This window comes from Ornithorhynchus anatinus, chromosome X5 (genome assembly GCF_004115215.2).
Source record: "Ornithorhynchus anatinus isolate Pmale09 chromosome X5, mOrnAna1.pri.v4, whole genome shotgun sequence".
Classification (NCBI taxonomy): Eukaryota; Metazoa; Chordata; class Mammalia; order Monotremata; family Ornithorhynchidae; genus Ornithorhynchus; species Ornithorhynchus anatinus.
In genome coordinates this window covers 54623668-54643287 of record NC_041753.1, presented here as the reverse complement: position 1 = coordinate 54643287, position 19620 = coordinate 54623668, and the positions used below count along the sequence as shown (strand labels likewise).

Here is a 19620-nt window from a genome sequence, read left to right as displayed (position 1 = left end):
GAGGCACGATCCCTGGCCTCAAGGAGCTTAGTCCTCTATTGTGTACAGAGGACTGTACTGAGTGCTTAAGAAAGTACAACAGAGTTAGTCGCAATCCCTGCCCTCGAGGAGTTTACAATCTAGTGGTTGGGACAGATATGAAAATAAATCATAGACAGGGCAATTAGTCAGTCAAAAGTATTTGAGTGCTTTCTGTGTGCAGAGCAATGAGCAAAAGATGGGAGGGCCCAGGATTCCAGAGATTATGGGGGTGGGAGCAAATAGGTAGAGAAACAAGTAAAACAGAGCAGGGAACAAATACCATTAAAAAAATGAACCATCCACAATAAAGACAGGCAAGAGAAGTGGAGAAAGGAGTTCCAATAGCCAGTGTAATTTGGCTACACGTGATGTAAATGATGTCTTTAACAACAAAAAAAAGAATGGTATTTGTTAAGTGCTTACTAAGTGCCAGGCGCTGTACTAAGCGCTGGGGTAGATACAGGCTAATCAGGTTGAATACAGTCCCTGTCCCATATGGGGCTCACAGTCTTAATCCCCATTTTACAGATGAGGTAACTGAGGCACAGAGAAGTTGTGAAATCTCCAAGGTCACACAGCAGACTACTGGCAGAGCCGGGATTAGGGCCCAAATCCTCCGGACTCCTAGGTCTGTGCTGCTTCCCGTGCTCTGTTTGATACTCCCCCCTTGTCCCTTAAGGGACTTGTCTGCTACTCTAAGAAATTTATTCTATGGCTGGAATCAAAACATTTTATACTTCGCTAACCCCAGCTGCTTCGACATTTAAAATTGCACAATAATTATTTCTGAAATTTACTGTAACAGAAAAACCCAAGCTACCCCAATTCTCAGTTAAAACATCCCTTGGATATCAAACCCTAGAGATCTTTTTTTTTTAATGAGATCTTTGAATCCTTTCATTTACCAGTGGAAACCAAGCTTAAATCCATCCCCCCGCCCAACCCCTCATATATAATCAATGACCAGGTGACAGGAAGCATTTATCCTAGTCTCCGAGTTGATTTAAATTTTAACGGCACTTGGCAGGTTTCATTGGCTTAAATTTCATCACTGCATTATTTCATCTGTGCCCACTGTGTTTTAGTTAGTGATTTTAAGAGTATTGAAAGAATTGGAATCTAAAGATTGATTGATTGACAAAGAATAAGAAAAGGGAGACAATTTACTTTTACATTTAGTTCATTGTATGCCTCCCCCTCTACATGGTACACTTCTTGTGGGCTGGGATCATGTCTACCAACTCCATTGCACTGTATTTTCCCAAGTACATAATACCTTGCTCTGCACACAGTAAACACTCAAATGCCATTGGATGACTTTCCCAAGAAGCCCTTGAAGATAGGTGACTCCAAACAGTCATTACAATCACGGACATTAGCCATCTGGGCCACAAGGCTACCAGACAGACCTAGCCCTCTCATCCCAGTCTCTGTAATCCTGGGCCCTCCCATCTTTTGTTGCTGGGTTAGCTGTTCTCTTGTCTTCTACCTCTAGTCGACTCTTTAGTTGTCCCCCTCGTGCTAGGTTGATGGCAGGGATCGTGTCTACCCCCTCTAGTGTACTCTCCCAAGCGCTTAGTACAGTGCACACGGTAAGCGCTCAGCAAACATCATAGACTAATTGATTCCCCAGTGTTCCTATTCAGGGAGCAGTTCAGGGTACCCCCATGACCTAAGCCATTCAGAGGCTTCCCCAGAGTGATAGGGCCCCACCAACCATGTCCAGATGCGGTGGTTGGTCCCTCTCTCATTCCGTTTCCAGAGAGGATCTCCCTTGGTTGGGAGACCCTCTGGGTGGTTCAGCTGCATCCTAAAGGCATTCAGGGTATCCAGTAAATCATCTGCTTCTCAGCAGTGCCCAGGCCTCAAATACTACCGAAATTTTCTGCAGGCAGCATTAATGGAAAAAGGATTTTCTCGAGTAAAATGTGTCTTTTGTGGAGAAACAAATATCAGCATCGGGGGAAAAAAACAAGTCGACAGTCTAGGACTAGGAGAGTGACTAAGGTTCATACCTAGAGCTCCAGGCCCTAAGCCCGATGGGACCTCAATGTCTGTACCCTTCTTTGTGTTGTCCCTTTGATGGAGAAGGGGGTTAGGGAAAGTTCTCTTGGCTTGGTGCGGAAGTCCAGCAGTGGCCAGGAGATGGCAGGGGTGGTAAAGGCCTCTGTTTCAAGGCAATGGAGGGGGTCATCGTGTCCCTATCCCAAAGCAATGCAAGGAGGAGGGACAGGGTTCCTCTATTCCGCTGCCATGCAAGGAGGAGAGGGACAGCATAATGTAAGGACACCCCTCCCTCTACCCCCACAGGCAAAAGGGAGCAGGGAACTGTACTCGCTGTATCTGGTAAGCAACGAAAAAGTGGGGAATAAAGGTGGCAGAGGAGGGGACTTGTATGCAATAGAAGGGGGTTCACAGGCAAGACGCATTCAGCCCCATCTCTCTCCTTTCATTCATTCATTCAATTGTATTTACTGAGCGCTTGGGAGAGTACAGTAGAAGAATGAACAGCTCCTTCAGTGCTGACTCCAGCACCACCCAGCTTGAGGGGGCCTGCCACAAAAAATACTTGCAACCAATCCCTGGTGGAAGCTGATCCAACCTCTCGGCTTTCTTTAATCAAGTCCTGCTTGGCCCCCAGCCCCATCTTGCATCTTTTCTGTCCTGAGCCTTGTACTACTCTCAAATGATGAGCACCCTTAATAATTCATAAATTAGACATTGCTCAGTATAAAATTACATAAACTCTGTACTCAAGTTAATTTCACTGATTCCCTCTTCACTTCCTAGCCACATTTTTCTTCCTGCTGGGCTTCCACAAACATTTTTCTTCTAAAACCTGTGTTGTTCTTTTGGGGCTTCCTGCAGGGAGAGGACAATGGACAAGTTAAGCGAGAGAGATGATTTAGTAGGCTTTCTTGCTTTAATTTACAGGAAAATCTCCCTTGCATGGAAGGGCAGACTAAAGGGCCTCATCTTTTAAAGCTTCACTGAGACAGGAGCGAATGAATAAACAAAACACATTTTTCATGAATAGTAGATGGGTACCCGTGATACCAATAGAAATGCCCAACTTTTCACTCTAAGATTATTTGCCTGCATTTCAGAAAGCTATCGCTTCTCCATCTAAACCTATCTGCTTTGGGGGGAGTTATTGCTGAAGTTGAGTCTTTGCTTACCAGATGACTCATCCATAACTGCTTCTAAGCCTTTCAAATAGCCAGAGTCTTTCTGGATAAATTGCTGCTCGATGGTGTCAGCTGGGTGCTCCCAGAATCCCAATGTGCCTTTAGGCCACCACAGAGCAGTCATGATTGTTGCAGCTGGGCACATCTGCAGTACAAAGAACAGCATCAATGCCTTCATATGGTAATAGCCTCAGCGGCCGACAAAAAAGAGACCCAGGTATGAATGCGAGCTTGTGCTCACATATATTCTTGCCTGCCATGGCTGGATCGATGACTCGGCTGGAGTCGGGGGAGGCAGGGAGCTCAAGCCTTTCTGCCCTCTAGTTTTGGCTTATCAGTCAATCGACCAATCAGTTGTATTTATTGAGCACTTATTGTCTGCTGGTCGTGGGCAGGGAACCTGTCAAGCGACTGTTATACTGTACTCTCCCAAGCGCTCACTGCAGTGTTCCGCACACAGTAACCGCTCAATAAATACCACTGACTGATGGATTGCAGGGCACTGTACTATGCGTCAGTCTATTTAATCGTCCTGCGCCTGACAATACCGTCAGCTATGCATTGTCAAACACAGAGGATAGTAACATACACATACATACATATGTGTCCAGACATACACCTGCGTTTTTCAACCCCATGCGAGGATAGCCTATCTCGGGGTCAGCCAAAAGGTCAAGGAGGAATAGGAGAGAAGCTATTGGAACATTCTGGGAGGAGTTTGGCTTCTCTGCCAATAGCGAAAGAGTTTCAGCTCATTTTAGACAGAGTGAAGGTTTCCTCAGGAAGAGTATAGAAAAAGAAGCCTCAGATTAATTTCCTCTGTTCTGTAGTGTACTTCTGGTTGGAAGAAGAGTTTCACATGGAAATGTATTTCTCTCTGTTTACGCTCTACCAGGATAAAAAGGAAGATCAGATGATCTAATGTGGGGTTTAGTCTAAATGCTTTTCCATCTACTTCTCCCTAACAAAGCCTTAGAGTGGCCACGAGGTCACACCCATAGTAAGAAGCTCCTGGTTATCAGTCAATCAAGCTTGGCAGGGGCAGCTTTAAACCTCAGTGCCTATAAATATTATTCTGTAAACCTCATCTTTGGTATCTTCCGTTGCTCTTTCCAATTTGGAATATTATTTCAATCTGGGCTTTGGCTATTATTGTGTTTGGGACACTGGTTTGGTCATAATAAACGGGGCCTTCCAAAAGCTACCAACTGGAACCTGGCTGGAATTTTTAATCACACATCTTCTTTAGATCACTCTGAACCTAGGGTGGTAGTACTAGTTTGGGATTATGAACCTAAGTGGTCCCTATCTTGAGCCAGTAAAGCAAAAGCCTCAGAGTTGAATAGGCTCCATGGTCAGGAGGTCTCTTTGTGATTGCCCCAGCCCTTCCCCCCAACTCTAGCACCAAGCCTGGCCCACCAAATAGTGTGGCCTAATGGGACCAGGGGCCTGAGAGTCAAAAGGACCCCAGGGTTCTAATCCCGGCTCTGTCATTTGTCTGTTGTGTGACCTTGGGCCAATCATTTCACTGTGCCTCAGTTACCTCATCTGTAAAATGGGGATTAGTACTGTGAGCTCCATGGGGGACAGGGACTATGTCCAACCTGATTACCTCGTATCTACCCCAGTGCTTACAACAGTGCCTGACCCATAGTCAGTGTTTAAAAAAATAGCAAAGAAAGAAAACGTCATCAGGGTTAAGGCCTATGTGGGAGATGATCAGACCTCTCCTCAAGCCACCCACCCCCAATCTGGCAAGACAGTTTTGCCTAGATCTGTTCAAAGACTAAGTTTGCTTCCACAAGTTCCATTTTGCTTTTCCTTTCTCTCCAGTTACTCTCTTTCTCTCCTCCTCCCTCCCTCGCTCTTGAACAGACACCTCTCTCTATTTTGAGCTAACACAAACAAAATGTACTTTCTTTCAAGATCCTAATATGTGGGTCAGGGCAGTTCCACCTTCGTTATCACAGTTACCAGCCAGCCCCATGGGTTAAATAGCTTTCCTGTAACTACACAGTGTGCCCAGGCAACCCAGCTCATGTTTTTGCTTAAAGCTCAGTGAGCTGCTGTCTCAGTGACTGTGGTGTCTGATTGCCTTAAGCAGCAGATGTGGATCTCCATCCCGGGTCACCCGAAGTCATTCTAGCGCTCAACTTCTGCGTTTCCCTCAAGGCAACTTAGAAGGTGAGGGAAGCAACCTAGCGATTCAAAGCAGTCAAATGATAAATAATTTGAGGTATTTGGGGGACAGATTTATGTGATTTGTAATAAGTGCAATAAGAGCAAGGTTTATTTCCAAATCTCTGGTGGGATAAGAGATTATTAACTTTTTCTTGCCAAGATAAACTTGATTACATTACTTATTTATGCTATGTACATTGCATTAGGAGAACCCTATCAAGACCACATACAACATTTTAAAGGAGCATTTTCTTGTCTCTTCCTAATAACGGCTGAGATTATTAAAATGGAAAAAAAATATTTAAAGTGGATTTCACTTTCAATTCCATGTGTCTGCTGTGTGACCACTTAACTTCTCTTGGCCTCAGTTACCCATCCATAAAATGGGGATTCAGCCTGTGAGCCCCGTGTGGGACATGGATTGGGTCCAGTCTAGCTTGAATCTCTTCTAGTGCTTAATAAATTGCCTGGTACATAGTAAGTGCTTAACAAATACCATAAAAAAATTTTCCACATATCTGCTGTATGACTTTGAACAAGTCACTTCACTGCTCTGTGCCTCAGTTACCTCCTCTGTAGAATGTGGATTAATACCATGAGCCCCATGTGCTACATGAACTGTGTCCAACCTGATGATCTTGATCTACCCCAGTGCTTAGTACAGTGTCTGCCATCTAGTAAAGTAAGCTCCTTGTGAGCAGGGAACTCGTCTATTTATTGCCATATTGTATTTTCCCAAAGGCTTAGTACCAGGCTCTGCATACAGTATGCACTCAATAAATACAATTGACTGACAAATACCATAAAAAAAAATCCTCACACTATCCATTTCCTTTTGCACATCCCACTCAACTTGACGGCCAATCTAGAAATATCATTCCCACTCACTTGCTTTTCCTAGTTTTCGACATAATTTGTGATGCTTGGGCTTATAATACATATGGAGAAATTTTAGCTCTGAACACCTAAACTGAGAGTGCCTCTCCACATCGCAAGCCCCATAGCCATCTCATATCAAGGTCAATATCGTCAATGGTCAATTATGCCCTGAGTGCTATACTCACTCCCCTCTCAGGGTCGCACCTGGAGAGTTTCCAGTCCTCTACCAGTCTCGACTATGGGAGGGAGAGTCAAGCAGAGGCCTGCCCATTCCATTCCTAGCTTGGCCAGTGGCTAGCGAGTGGAAGGCAATCTGCTACAAACTCACCTGTGCTGGGCAGCAGCGGCACAGGAGAGAGTCGTGGGTGGAGACTCACGTTTACCGCGTGGAAGGAGGCGATGGTAAGCCACTTCCATCTTTTTACCAAGAAAACTCTATGGATACACGAGATTACGATTATGGATGAAGAGCGGGGCACTAGGGGAGAGATGTGCCCGTGACGTTGCTTTGGGTCAGAAACGACACGATGGTATAAGACAAGACTATACTCACCTCAGGTTCTGCGTGTGAAGCATCCTTCAAGCTCTTCAATAAAGATTAGAAAGGTCACAACATTATTTGCGTATATTTTAGGGCTCAAACTCCAGGTCAAGTTCCAACTGCTTCACGATGGTAAAGGGGCACAGAGGAGGGTAGGTGCAGACTACCGGAACCCAAAAAGTCGAGATTCTTGGCCCAGACCAGGGTCAAGTGTATTTGCTGCCACCAAATACAGAAACTGAATAGATAGGGGAGTCAGAAAGACAAGGAAAATGGAGAGGACAGAGAATGTGTCTGTTATATTGTTATGCTGTACTCTCTCAAGTGCTTAGTACAGTGATCTGCACACAGTAAGCACTCAATAAATACAATTGATAGAGAAGGGGTGGTGGGGTGGGCGTGCACTTGAGGCATTGGGAGAGGGACCAAGAAAGTCACCGGCCAAGTTGCACAGCGGTCTGAGGCAGGGGAGTGAGGACAGGGCCGAAATTGAAACCGATGTAATAAAGAAGATGAAAAATAACGTAAATCTAGAAATGTTGGAAGTACAGCTTGGCAAAACCTGAAAAATTGTAAATCTAAGACTGAATGTACAGTTCCTAGGTCTGGGGCAGGTAGGACTGTGGGACACAATATGGTTTGGCAAGTTTCCTCGATTCATTTTCCAGGGCAGAGCATTTTCACCTCGTTGATTTTCACCCCCCCTTGTGTCTCGTTTCCCTATTCATTAGAGTTCACTTCTTTCATTCCATTCGATGTTTCTATCTTCTCAGTTCCTTTCCATGGTAGTGCTTTGTTTTGCTCTATTTGTGATTGCCTACTATTAGCGGAGAATGACCTGTCATGGACTACCCCAAGTGGGAGGCCAGGAATATCAAGTTCTTTCTTCTTTCCGGGGAGCAGCTTTCCTTGCTGGCACCAGGAGCACCTGTTCTACTTGATCCCTGGAGGCAGGCTACAGGGCCATTGTGCTTTCAAGGCTCAGCTTATGGCAAATCCTGGGTAGCTTTTACTGCCACTGAGTGAAAGCCCAGTGTAGAACTGCTGCGGAGCAGAGCTGGGTATAGCTGAAGTGTTTAGACCAACACTCCCTCCAGCCCATCTTCACCTGCACAAAGAGAAGCTGTACTTGAGCTGGGCAGAAGGAGGTGTTGGGGTGGGGGGGGGGGGGGGAGCCCCCCCCACAAGAGCTGAGAACATGGACAAGTAGCTAATTGGTTTATGAAAATACCTGGTGGTGGGGGGGAAAGGAGGATTATGGGAGTCTGAAACTAGGTTACAGGAAAAGTGTAAACTAAGAAAAATATTCGGGATCTGGATTTATTTTTATGGTCTTTTCTACTGTACTTATGTTCTTTTATGTCTTATGGACAGCTGCGATCTCATCTGATGCAACCTTTAGGAGTCTATTGATACAGTAACTACTTAGCATTACCTAAGAAAATGCCTCTTACCTCTTTCTAAAATAGAGCAGGGAAGCCTATGCGTTTCTATTCTGGGATCTCATATCCATGTCTGGACCCAGCTAAACTGGGGAGGGATTAAGTTAGTGTAGGGCTCCAGATGGGAAAAATAGGGCCAGAGGCCAAGCAGGACCTCAATAGAAAAAGTCGAGTGGTTGGATTGCCTTCTGCCAGGGCCTGAGTGCAAATATTTTCATGCCTGTACATAATAATTATGGTATAGGTTAAGTGCTTACTATGTATCAGGCACTGTACTAAGCACTGGGGTGGATACAAGCAAATTTGGTTGGACAAAGATCCTGTCCCACGTGGGCCTCATAGTCTCAATCCCCATTTTACAGATGAGGGAACAGGTACAGAGAAGAGAAGTGACTTGCTGAAGGTCACACCTCAGAAAAGTGGCAAAGCTGGAATTAGACCCCGTGGCCTTCTGACTCCCAGGCTCGTTCTCTATCCACTACACCAGAATTGCAATCAAAAGTACTGCTAACAGATCATCCAAATGGAAGCTGAACTATGAGTCACCCATCATTAGCCTCAGTAAGACACACGTGGAATTGGAGGGTTTTTTCCCCACATCTTTTGACATGGGTATTGCGTGTGGAGCTCTGTACCAAGCACTAAGGGAATTACTGAACAAACTGATATGACCTCTGCCCTGAAAGAGCTTACAGTAAATGAGCGACGGCACAAAAATTCACAAACATACCCAGCTCTCCTAGAACGCAGGGGATGTGCTCTGCAAAATCCAAATCCCACGTTAAGAAAAACTCGAGCCGTAGTACTCATCCAATTCAGTGCAATATGCCCAACCTGTTTCTTCCCACAATGAAGTACATCCTATCCAAAGAGGCTTTCATTGTCAGGGGCATGACCTGTCACCGACCCCTCACCCATGCCCTGCCTCTGGACTGGAAAGTCTTCAATCAATCGATCAATGGTATTTACTGAGCCCCTACTGTGGGCAGAGTTCTGGACTAAGCACTTGGGGGAGTAGGCTACAACAGAATTTAGCAGACACATTCCCTGACCACGATGAGCTTAGTCTTCCCTCTTCATATCCAACATACAATCCCTTTCCTTATCTTCAAACCTTATTAAAAGCACATCTCCTCCAATAGGCCTTCCCCGACTAAACCCTCAAGTCCTCTTCTCCCACTCCCTTCTGCGTCACCCTTGCACTTAGATCTGCCCCCTCTATTCACCCATTCCTCAGCCCCACAGCACTTATGTACATATCCGTAATTTATTTATATTAATGCCTGACTCCCCCTACAGACTGTAAGTTCATTATGGGTTGGGCACGTGTCTACCAACTCTGTTATGTCGAACTCTCCCAAGCACTTAGTACGGTGTTCTGCGCACAGTAACTGCTCAATTAATATAACTGAGGGATTGATCCCCAGTTCTCTCACAGGATTCTAGGCAAAACATATAATATAAAACCTACATAATGACAGAACTGAGTGTACTCTAAGATGTGTAAAGACACATTCAAGTTATAATACAAGTGACTGAAGTACATGCATCTCAGTAATATGAGAACACCATTAGAGTGTAAGTTCCGTGTGGGCAGTGAACAAATCTCACGATTCTATTGTACTTTTCCAGGACCTTAATGTAGTGCATTGTCCAGTCAATGCTCAGTAAACTAGCATCACTCCTACCAATGACTAAAAGAAAAATCTTTTTACCCAAAGTCAATGTAATGGGGTCACTGAAGACTTTTAGTGTAAATGGATTCCCATGTTCACCTCTCCTCCTTTACTCTCAGCTCCCATTTGGGGATTCAGCCCCTGAGAGAAAACAAGAGAAAGAGGTGGACTCATTATGGAAAGAGCATAGGTTGGGAGTCAGAGGTCATGGGTTCTAATCCCGGCTCCGCCGCTTGTCAGCTGTGTGACTTTGGGCAAGTCACTTAACTTATCTGTGCCTCAGTTACCTCATCTGTAAAATGGGGATTAAGACTGTGAGCCCCACATGGGACAACCTGGACACCTTGTATTCCCCCCCCAGTGCTTAGAACAGTGTTTTGCACATAGTAAGCACTTAAATACCATTATTACTATTACTACTGCCACTACACCTTCACTGCTCCCCGATTAATCACTGGCATTTATTGAGCACTTATTTGGTGCCAAACACTGTACTAAGCACTGGGGAGAATTTGGTAGACACAATCCTTACCCTCAAAGAGCTTACGGTCTAACAGTTGTCCTCTGGATACCTGTGAGGGCTGAACTAGAGATTCAGCTCTAATATTTCCAGTTTTAATCTCATTTCCCATTACCCATAGTTTAAGTTGCCTCCCTCTAAATTATGATGCTGCAGTTCCCGGTGTGAAGTAAAGAATTATGGCCATGCGAAGGCAGTCCGAGCTCAGCCACAGAAGTGAATCAGAGAAGTATTTCACAATAAAAAGCCAAAATTAGCAAAATTGAAAAGAATACTTGCAAAGCCTTAAAACAGGTCAATGAGATTGATATCTCTCACCCATGAGTGGCAAAGTCAACTTCAGTAATAATGCTTTTTAATTATAGCTCAAAACACAGCATGGTGGGGATAAGCTGATTTCAGGCTCACCTCCAGTCAAAGCACTCCTCAGAATGTACAGAAGGGACAGCTCAATCTTGTTTCTATCAGAAAATAGAATTCCTGAGGAAGATAGTTTTAAAATATAGCCTAGACAAAAATATGATGGACTAAGCCATCTATAACAATACTAGAGGGAACTCAAGTAAAAATTTACCTTTCAGATTTATTTTCTCTGAAAGTTCATATCAGGGTCTGCAGTTGTTATCTACACGCCAATGAAAAGCATACATTTTGAGGGATTATAATGGCCAGTATAAGATGAAATTATATGAATTAGAGCCACCATTCATTTTGTACCTAAAAACATAGCCTGACTCGGCCTTCCGCATCCATTCTTTAGTCCACAAAGATTCATCACTCACTCGAGTCCTTGGTTATTATATTGCAGGACCAATGCTAATGGCATGGACTGCTTTTTGGGAGCAGTGACACAACAGAAACACTGTTGTCTGTCTATTCTGGAGGGTTGTTGTCTGTCTATACTGGAGGGCAGTGACCCTGTGTCTTGCTTCTGTTGTTCTCTCCCAAGTGGGAGTAGTATCTTATTTATTGCAATGCACTGCTCTATTGCCTGGGAAAGTATACCCTGCCCTCAGGAAGCTAGCAGTTTTAATGGAGGAGGCAGATAGCAACATATTTACAAACAGTAGAATCAGATTAAATAATTGAATGCACATCTATACACAAGGGCTGAAGATGGGTATAAATAAACACAAGCAGTGGATGTTTGGCTTGATATAACTTGGGGTAATGGAAATTAACCAGGGAAGGCTTGTTGAAGGAGGTGAGATTTTTAGAAGGGATTTATAAAATCTTTCATAGCCAGAAGGCTCTCAATAAATACCACTGATGAGGAGAAGAGGAGGGCTGGAAGAGAGACATTATACAGACACTGAGATGTTTAGCTTAACATTGAGAGACATAGGGAGGGAAAACTGTCTGGAGGCTTATTGTGCATCTAAACACTAAAAGAAATACAACAGGGGAACAGGAGTTAATGAGAAACTGTGGCTATGGTTGCCCTAGGCTAACATTTTACATAGCACTGTGTGATCTTGCCCAAGTCACAACCTCTCTGTGCCTCACTTTCCCCATCTGGAAAATGGGTATAAGATAGACTGTGAGTCCCAGGTGGGTCAGAGGTTGTATCTGTTCTTCTAACTTTGTAGCTATCCCAGTGCTTAAGACCATATTTTTTAATGGCATTTGTTACGCACTTACTCTGTGCCAAGCATTGTTCTAAGCGCCGAGATAGATAAGTTTATCAGGTTGGACACGGTCCCTGGGGTGGATCCCTCGTGAGGTTCACCATCTAATTATTAAAGCTCCCCAGGTGGGACATATGAGAAGCGTGGACAGCTGGGAAAATCCTAAAGAAGGTCAACAGAACTCTATAAGACACAATGAAGCAAAACCTCAAGCAACAAGGCATAGTGCTGGACAACTGTGAGGCAGGTGCAGAAAACAAGTCAGCCTTGCATGCAGTAATCAGAGGAGAGAGCTGTCTGAGAGCAGAGATTGCAGAAAGATTGCAGCACTAAGCACTGGTGCAGAAAGGAGCAATCTTAACATGCACACAATGCACATATATATATATGTATGGGGGGGGCGCCGAGGAGAGAGGAAGAGGAAGAGATTTGGGAGACTTTGGGGATCTTCCCTGAGCTAAAATGAAGAATCTGGTTTTATCGAGTTGGGATATCCAGTAAAAATAAAATTTTAGAAGGAGGGTTGAAAGTTAGGGAGTCTAAGCAGAAAGGGTTCACATATGTGGTTAGAATGTTGCACTGAAGCAGCATGGCCTGGGAGTCAGAAGGACCTGGGTTCTGATCCCAGCTCCACCACTTGCCTGCTATATGACCTTGGGTAAGTCCCTTCTCTTCTCTGTGCCTCAGTTACCTCATCTGTAAAATGGGGATTAAGACCGAGAGTCCCATGTGGGTCCAACCTGATTAACCTTTACCTACTCCAGTGCCTGGCATCTCGAAAGCGCTTAACCAGTACCATTAAAAAGGTGGATTTTATATAGAAGGGATCATATATGCAACACCTGGAGTGAATCAGACTGTAATTCAATGACACACTGCATATTTATGCTGCTTCTATTGCTATGCTCAATAATATCTTTAGACATATAAAAATGATAATGTCAAGATTGCCCCTTACTGGGCACCCTGAGAACTGTCTCTGGTCTTGGCTGGACTTTGACCAGACTCTATTTTATCATCATTTTTAAGTTTTTCACTTTCATCATTTCAATCTCTGAAAAAAATATACAGATGTTTGTAAAGCACTTGGGAATCCTCAGAGAAAGAGCTGTGCATGAGTCATATCAACCACATTTATTGAGTGCCTGTGGGCAGAGGACTGTGCTAGGCGACTGGGTAACATATAAAAGAAATAAAAGATGCAGTCCTGACCCTTGAGGAATTTGCCATCTAATGGGGAAGGTGGTAGACAGAAATGGACACATATACTGTAGCTGAGAGTGAGAGAATAGACCCAAAAGGAAGTCTAGTGGAAAAAGCAAGGGAACTGAGAGTCATGAAACCTGAGTTCTAATCCTAGCTCTGCCACTGCTCTCCTGTGTGGCCTTGGGCAAGTCACTTATCCCCTCTGTGCCTCAGTTTCCTCTTCTATAAAATGTGGATGAGCTATCAGACCTCGTAGACTGGAGGCCCTGAGTGAGACAGAGACTGTGACCAATCTGATTAGGTTCTTGTATTTTAAAAAAAATAAGGTGGCTGAGGGGATTGTAAGCTCATCGTGGGCAAGGAACGTGTCTACCAATTCTATTATATCGTTATAGTGTACTCTCCCAAAGTGCTTAGTACAATGCTCTGCACATAGTAAGCACTCAATAAATACAACAGATTGACTGAGTGATTGATGGGGCAATCATCAGGAAGTGCTTCCTAGAGGCTTTGAGGGAAAAGATGAGCTTGGGTGAAACTGAGAAGAGAATAATGGTAATAATAATAATGATGGCATTTGTTAAGTGCTTACTATGTTCCGAGCACTGTTCTAAGCTCTGGGGTAGATACAAGGTTATCAGATTGTCCCGCGTGGGGCTCACAGTCTTCATCCCCATTTTGCAGATGAAGTAACTGAGGCCCAGAGAAGTCAAGTGACTTGTCCAAAGTCACACAGCCGATTAGTGGTGGAGCCGGGATTAGAACCCACGACCTCTGACTCCCAAGCCCGGGCTCCTTCCACTGAGCCACGCGAAGGTAATCCAGGCAGGGAAGGAAGGTTTGAATAATCAGTGACAGACAGGAAAGGTAAGAATAAGGGACTGGAAAGGCAAGTGTAAGGGACAGGAAAGATTTTTGTTTTCTTGGGTGGCACAAAGAGCACAAGCTGGGGTTTAGCATAAGAAGAGAGTACATAGACATCTTTTATAGAGTCAACCATCAAGTAGGCCTACTCATGATCTCAAAGTTGACTGTGTTTACAGCGCTGGATGAACGTGAGGAAGGGGGGAGGGGATTGGGAAATGTCTCTTCAAAAGAGATGGATGGTCCCTGACACCCTTGGCGTTTCCCACGATACTGTTTGGAAGTCCTCACCTACCCCTCTAAGTCCCTACCCTCTCTCAGGCTACTTAGCCTTGCGTTTCCCCTTGCTTCCAAGGCATTTCTACAGAGACGGCTCACTAGCACTTCAAACTCAATATGTCAGAGAACTTCTCGTGACAGAGATGCTAAGACCAGCTACGACTGCAAGAACACCAACTGTCTCTGTGCCAAAGAACACTGGGCTTCCCTCACCTCAAGGACGAGCCATAGCTCTTTCACTGGTTTTCTCCTCATATGGGATATATCTTTCTGGCATATTTCAACTAGTTTGTACTTATTCATTGCCTATAAGGCTGCAACAGTTTCAAATACCAGCCTGGACTCTCCCAACCAAAATAGCCTGACTTTCCCAGCTGCTAGTCCCAAATCAAACTTTCAAAAGTTTGTGATCCAAATGAAAGGCTTTTCTCAGAAGATCTGACTTCAAATATGATAAACCAAAAAAAAAAAAAGCAGTCCTATCAGAACGACAAGAAATCCTGCTTCAAACACCTTGCCTTAATTTAACACTTAACCTAAGATCTTCTTACTACACTTGAAGAGTCCTGGAGGTTTCTCCCAACGCAGTTCTCCCTGCTCATTACAGCCCTTCATGAAAAACCCCTCAGCCATCTCTGAGCTGAAGCCTGGTCTGATCCCTTTGGGCCAGATTTTTATTTATATATTTATTTATTTTTAAGGGAAAGCGCTTCTCCTGTACCTTGTCTCAGTGATCGTTCAGGCCCAACTAGCTTAAAACAGCCGTCCTTCTCAACTAATTCTCAACACTACAAGTCAAAGCAACCCAACACCCACACTGGAGCGCTTAGGTAAATTCAATTATTTATTGTGATATTTCATCCTGATGGGCACATTACTATCTATTTCATTTATCCTTATCTCCACTCTTTCTAGATATTTTTAATGGTATTTATTAAATGCTTACTCTGTGACAAGCACTCTTATAAACGCTGGGGCAGTTATAGGTCATTACAGTGGGACCAAGTCCCTGTCCCACATGGGGCTCACAGTCCAAGTAGAAGGGAAAACAGCCATTCCATCCCTATTTTACAGATGAAGCAACCAAGGCACTGAGAAGTTAAGTGACTTGCCCAAGGACATACTGCAAATAATTTTGGTCTGTATATCTCCTATATTCAATATTTAGCTCCTTGTGGGCAGAGAACATGCATTTTTCTTCTGTTGTATTCTCCCAAGCATTTAGTACGGTACTTCAGATGGTGCTTAATAAATACTCTTGGTTGATTATGTAGCAGTTAGTTGATTAACTCAGTAATAAACTCAGTGATAAACTCAGTGACAAGGAATGACAGCTTGTCTCTGATCGGGCTCCTTAACCACATCCCAGGATTCCCTGAACCCAGCTCCGTTGGAATGAGGGCAGCAAATTCCAAGTTGCTTCTGAGAGACTTTTGCCTTCTTAGGTTAAGTTCACTTTTCATGCTCAATTACTACTGGCAACTGCATCTCTCAGCTGGAATTAAATCAACCCAGTGCTTTTATAGAACTCAGTGTAAGGATTCTACTGCACTTGCACTTCTACTGCACTGTCCCCACCTGGGACAGGGACTACGTCCCACCTGAATGATTCGTAACCGCCCCAGTATTTATAAGAGTGCTCGACACAGAGTGCCCTTTAACCACTTGATATTCACCCCACCCTCAGTCCCATAGCACTTATATACACATCCTTCCACTCTGCCATTTCCCCTATCTGTGATTGGTTTTAATGTCTGTCTCCCCGTCTAGACTGTAAGCTCCATGTGGGCAGGGAAGGTGTCTACCAACTCTGTAGCACTGTACTTTCCCAAGTGCTTAATACAGTGCTCTACACACAGTAAATGTTCAATAAATACCACTGATTAAGAGTGGGAGGAGCTGAGAAAATGAACAAGATAACCCATAAACCGAGTTTGAGATTCTAATGTAAGCCAAAGCAGATTCAGACAATTTAGGCCAGGCCAAGTCTGGCGGGGGGAGTTTTAGGGACTGGAAGTGGCTCAGGTCTGAACCAGATCTGCCACCCTGATACAAGACCAGTGGAGTGATCTCCTGCCTGATAGGAAAGACGACGTGGCCAGGAAACACAGAGTAACACCAAAGGTGAGACCAGTGGGATGTAGGATGGGGAGATGAGAAATTATTCAGGGCAGACCTCCTGGAAAAAATGTGATTTCAGGGAAACTTTGAAGATGGGAAGAGGTATGGTTTACCAGATGTGGAGGGGGAGGGAGTTCCAGGCAGAAGGGAAGGGGGGGAGGAAGAGGTCAGTGATGGGAGACACAAGAGTGAGGCAGAGAGAGGAGGTTATGTTCAAAGGAACGACGAGTAAACCGGGCTGGAGTGGGAGAGGAGGGAGGAGAAGCAGTGTGGCTTGGGGTGAGGTGCATGGGCCTGGAGTCAGAAGACCTAGGTTCTAATCCTACCTCCACCACTTGCCTCCTGTGTGACCATAGTCAAGTCATTTCATTTTTCCACGCCTGCTCCCAAAATCTGTAAAATGGGGGTTCAATACCTATTCCTACTTAGGCTGTAAGCCCCTTGTGGAACAGGGACTGTGTCCAACGTGACTATCTTGTATCTACCCCAGGGCTTGGCACAAAGCAGACACTTAAATGCCATTACTTTTAGCATTATTATTATTTTGTGGGGGAGAGATAGCTGATCGAGTACCTTAAAGCTGATCATTTGGAGTTTCTGCTTGATATAAAGGAATAAAATTAATTCCTAGGGGCATCAGATTTCCGTATCTTCCATTCAATGTGATTGGTGCTCCCTCTTATGCAGGAGGAGGAAAAACCTGCCATTCACAATTTCTCCAAAAACTCCCCTGAATACAGCTGAGTGTTAGTTTGAGGAGTATAATTTTTTTGGCTGCATACATTTGAAATAGTGATGGGGAACCTGGTCATACGATGATAATGGAACTTATGAAACACTTAGTATATACAAGGCTATCAGAACGGAAACAGTCCCATCTCCTGCTTCATTTCAGAGTCCCATTGCTTTGTTGATAACTTTCTATGACTGGATCCAAAGGCCTGCAGTGATGGGCATAAACATTATAAGATCCCCTCTTCCCGCCAAGTCACTTTCATTAAAAGCCTACTATTACTGAAGTGTTTTAGGCTCATCCAGTTATTCCAGTTATCCCAAATCAATCTGTACTATTTATTGGGCCTGTATTCAGAGCATTGTACTAAGCATTTAGGAGAGTACAGAAGAAGTAGAACACATGATCCCTGCCCTCAAACAGCTTACAAATTCAGGCCATTTACAGCGACAAAAGGAGCTGAACATGTCATCGGAACCATTTTACCTTATCAGTTTAATGGCTAGATTGTATTTTACTCAAGATGATTTTAGTCATAATTCAATGAAAGATGCACGTATTCATGACTAATTAACGTTGGTCATATAAAGCCCAGAGGAGGATGGAGCTCAATGATGACAGTTTTTGCAAGTTTACTAGGCCATTATAGCATTATAGAACAAAGGGAAAATCATTTCTGAAAAGCCTCTCCCTCGAGGCATAATGGTTAATGCTACTTCTAGTACTTTGAATTCCTACTCTTCAGACTAACTCACACCTTAGCCAAAGCTATGTAGGGATACCAGAATCTACATACCTGAGTGCACTGAATTCTTAATTGGTTTCATCATAACTTGAGTTCAGGGGGCAGGTAGGTGAACGACAGCCAAACAGTGAACACCATGCTAAAAAAACAGGAACGTTACTTTCCTAGAGGACGGTCTTCTCTGTAACTCTTTTAGACAACATCCTGCCAAGGAAAGTGCTTTGCATAAGCCACTGAATGTGATGGTCATTGTCATTTTTGTAATTACGGCGTATTCTTTAGCTTTTTCCATTTCCCTGATGGAGTATACAAAGCAGTCTGCCTGCGTGCTCTTATTTGCTGAAGTTTACAGTTACTGCGGAGTCCTGATTAATCCTCTCCTTCTCCACGACTCCGGAGCAGTTGCATTCTAATGCTGTCTCTATTACTGTTCACCAGCTCCCATACTTCTGCATACAAAAATAGTGTAAATCATGGAACCGGTGCTTGAGGTCCATAAAATGTGAAGTTATGAATATTTCATTACTAGACATTTTATTTTCCTGTCTATTCTGCATCTCCCAAAATGTTGTTAGCTTATTTATTGGTGGTGTGTTCACTAGGGATACTGCACTTAATTCTTAATACAACGTCTGGTCCAGCTCTCCACCACCACCAGGTTTGTGGCGGGCCTTATCCTTAAAAACAGCTAAGGACTTCTTTTCTCCCCCACAGACCCTCGTCTGTCAGATTACCAACCGCCCTAGTGAACTCTCAGCTTTCCATGCCATAATTGCATAGGTCTGTCAGCCCACTAAACAGACTTCTAACCATTCCTCCTTTCAACAATTTTCGAATATTTAAATTTCCTTCGGCTACCCACGGAATTGGTCTTTGGCTGAGGTAGGCAGTTACAGGCTTCGGTAGCAGGTCTTGGCAGTGAAAATCTCGTTGTGCAATTAACTTCACTCCCAGCGCCAGTACAGATGATTTGTACGAGTCAGCTGGTCTTGCAAGAGATGCAGCACTTGTCAACTGGGCCTGAATTCTTCACAACAGAATTCATATTAGTAAATAGCCACGGGAGTTCAATCCCGATTTAATGGGGGGCCGTAGTCGGCTCGAAGATGGGGACTTTTCTCCTGCCAGAGGACATGGTGGATATTAGTACTTTGGTGCAGCCTGCAACATCTATAAAATGTCATAATTACATCTCTGCAGTTCAGCAATGAGACAATTTTTCCCTTTCTTTACTCTCTTGTCATCAGCATAATAGCAGCCTATGGGATTCGTATTTGCTGGCTGAGAGCCCTTCTTTGGGTGTAGAAACCAGGTTAGTTCCCTAGCTGTGAGAAGGCCTCATGACAGAAATATTGCTTTTAATGTTATTGTCTTTTCCTAGCTTGTAACCCACTCCCTTTGGATTGGGAGTTTAAATGCTGATGCAGCGTCAGTTTGATATTCTGATAAGCCTCAGTATTTTATTTCTTTCTCTCTCTCTCTCTCTCCCCACACACACACACACTCCCGCCCCACAATGCTTCATGCAAATATGGAAAAAATTAAACAGCTTTCAGTATAATTCTATATGCTCTCTAGATGAAGGAGAGAAAAAAA

The 19620-nt window shown here is 44.1% G+C and overlaps 1 non-coding gene across 1 annotated transcript; it reads left to right on the top strand.

Moving 5' to 3' along the window:
• The first annotated feature begins 6455 nt into the window (after positions 1-6455).
• Positions 6456-6593, top strand: LOC114808597. The gene has a single exon (XR_003756443.1). It is a non-coding gene; the product is annotated as a small nucleolar RNA SNORA7 (small nucleolar RNA).
• Positions 6594-19620: the final 13027 nt, after the last annotated feature.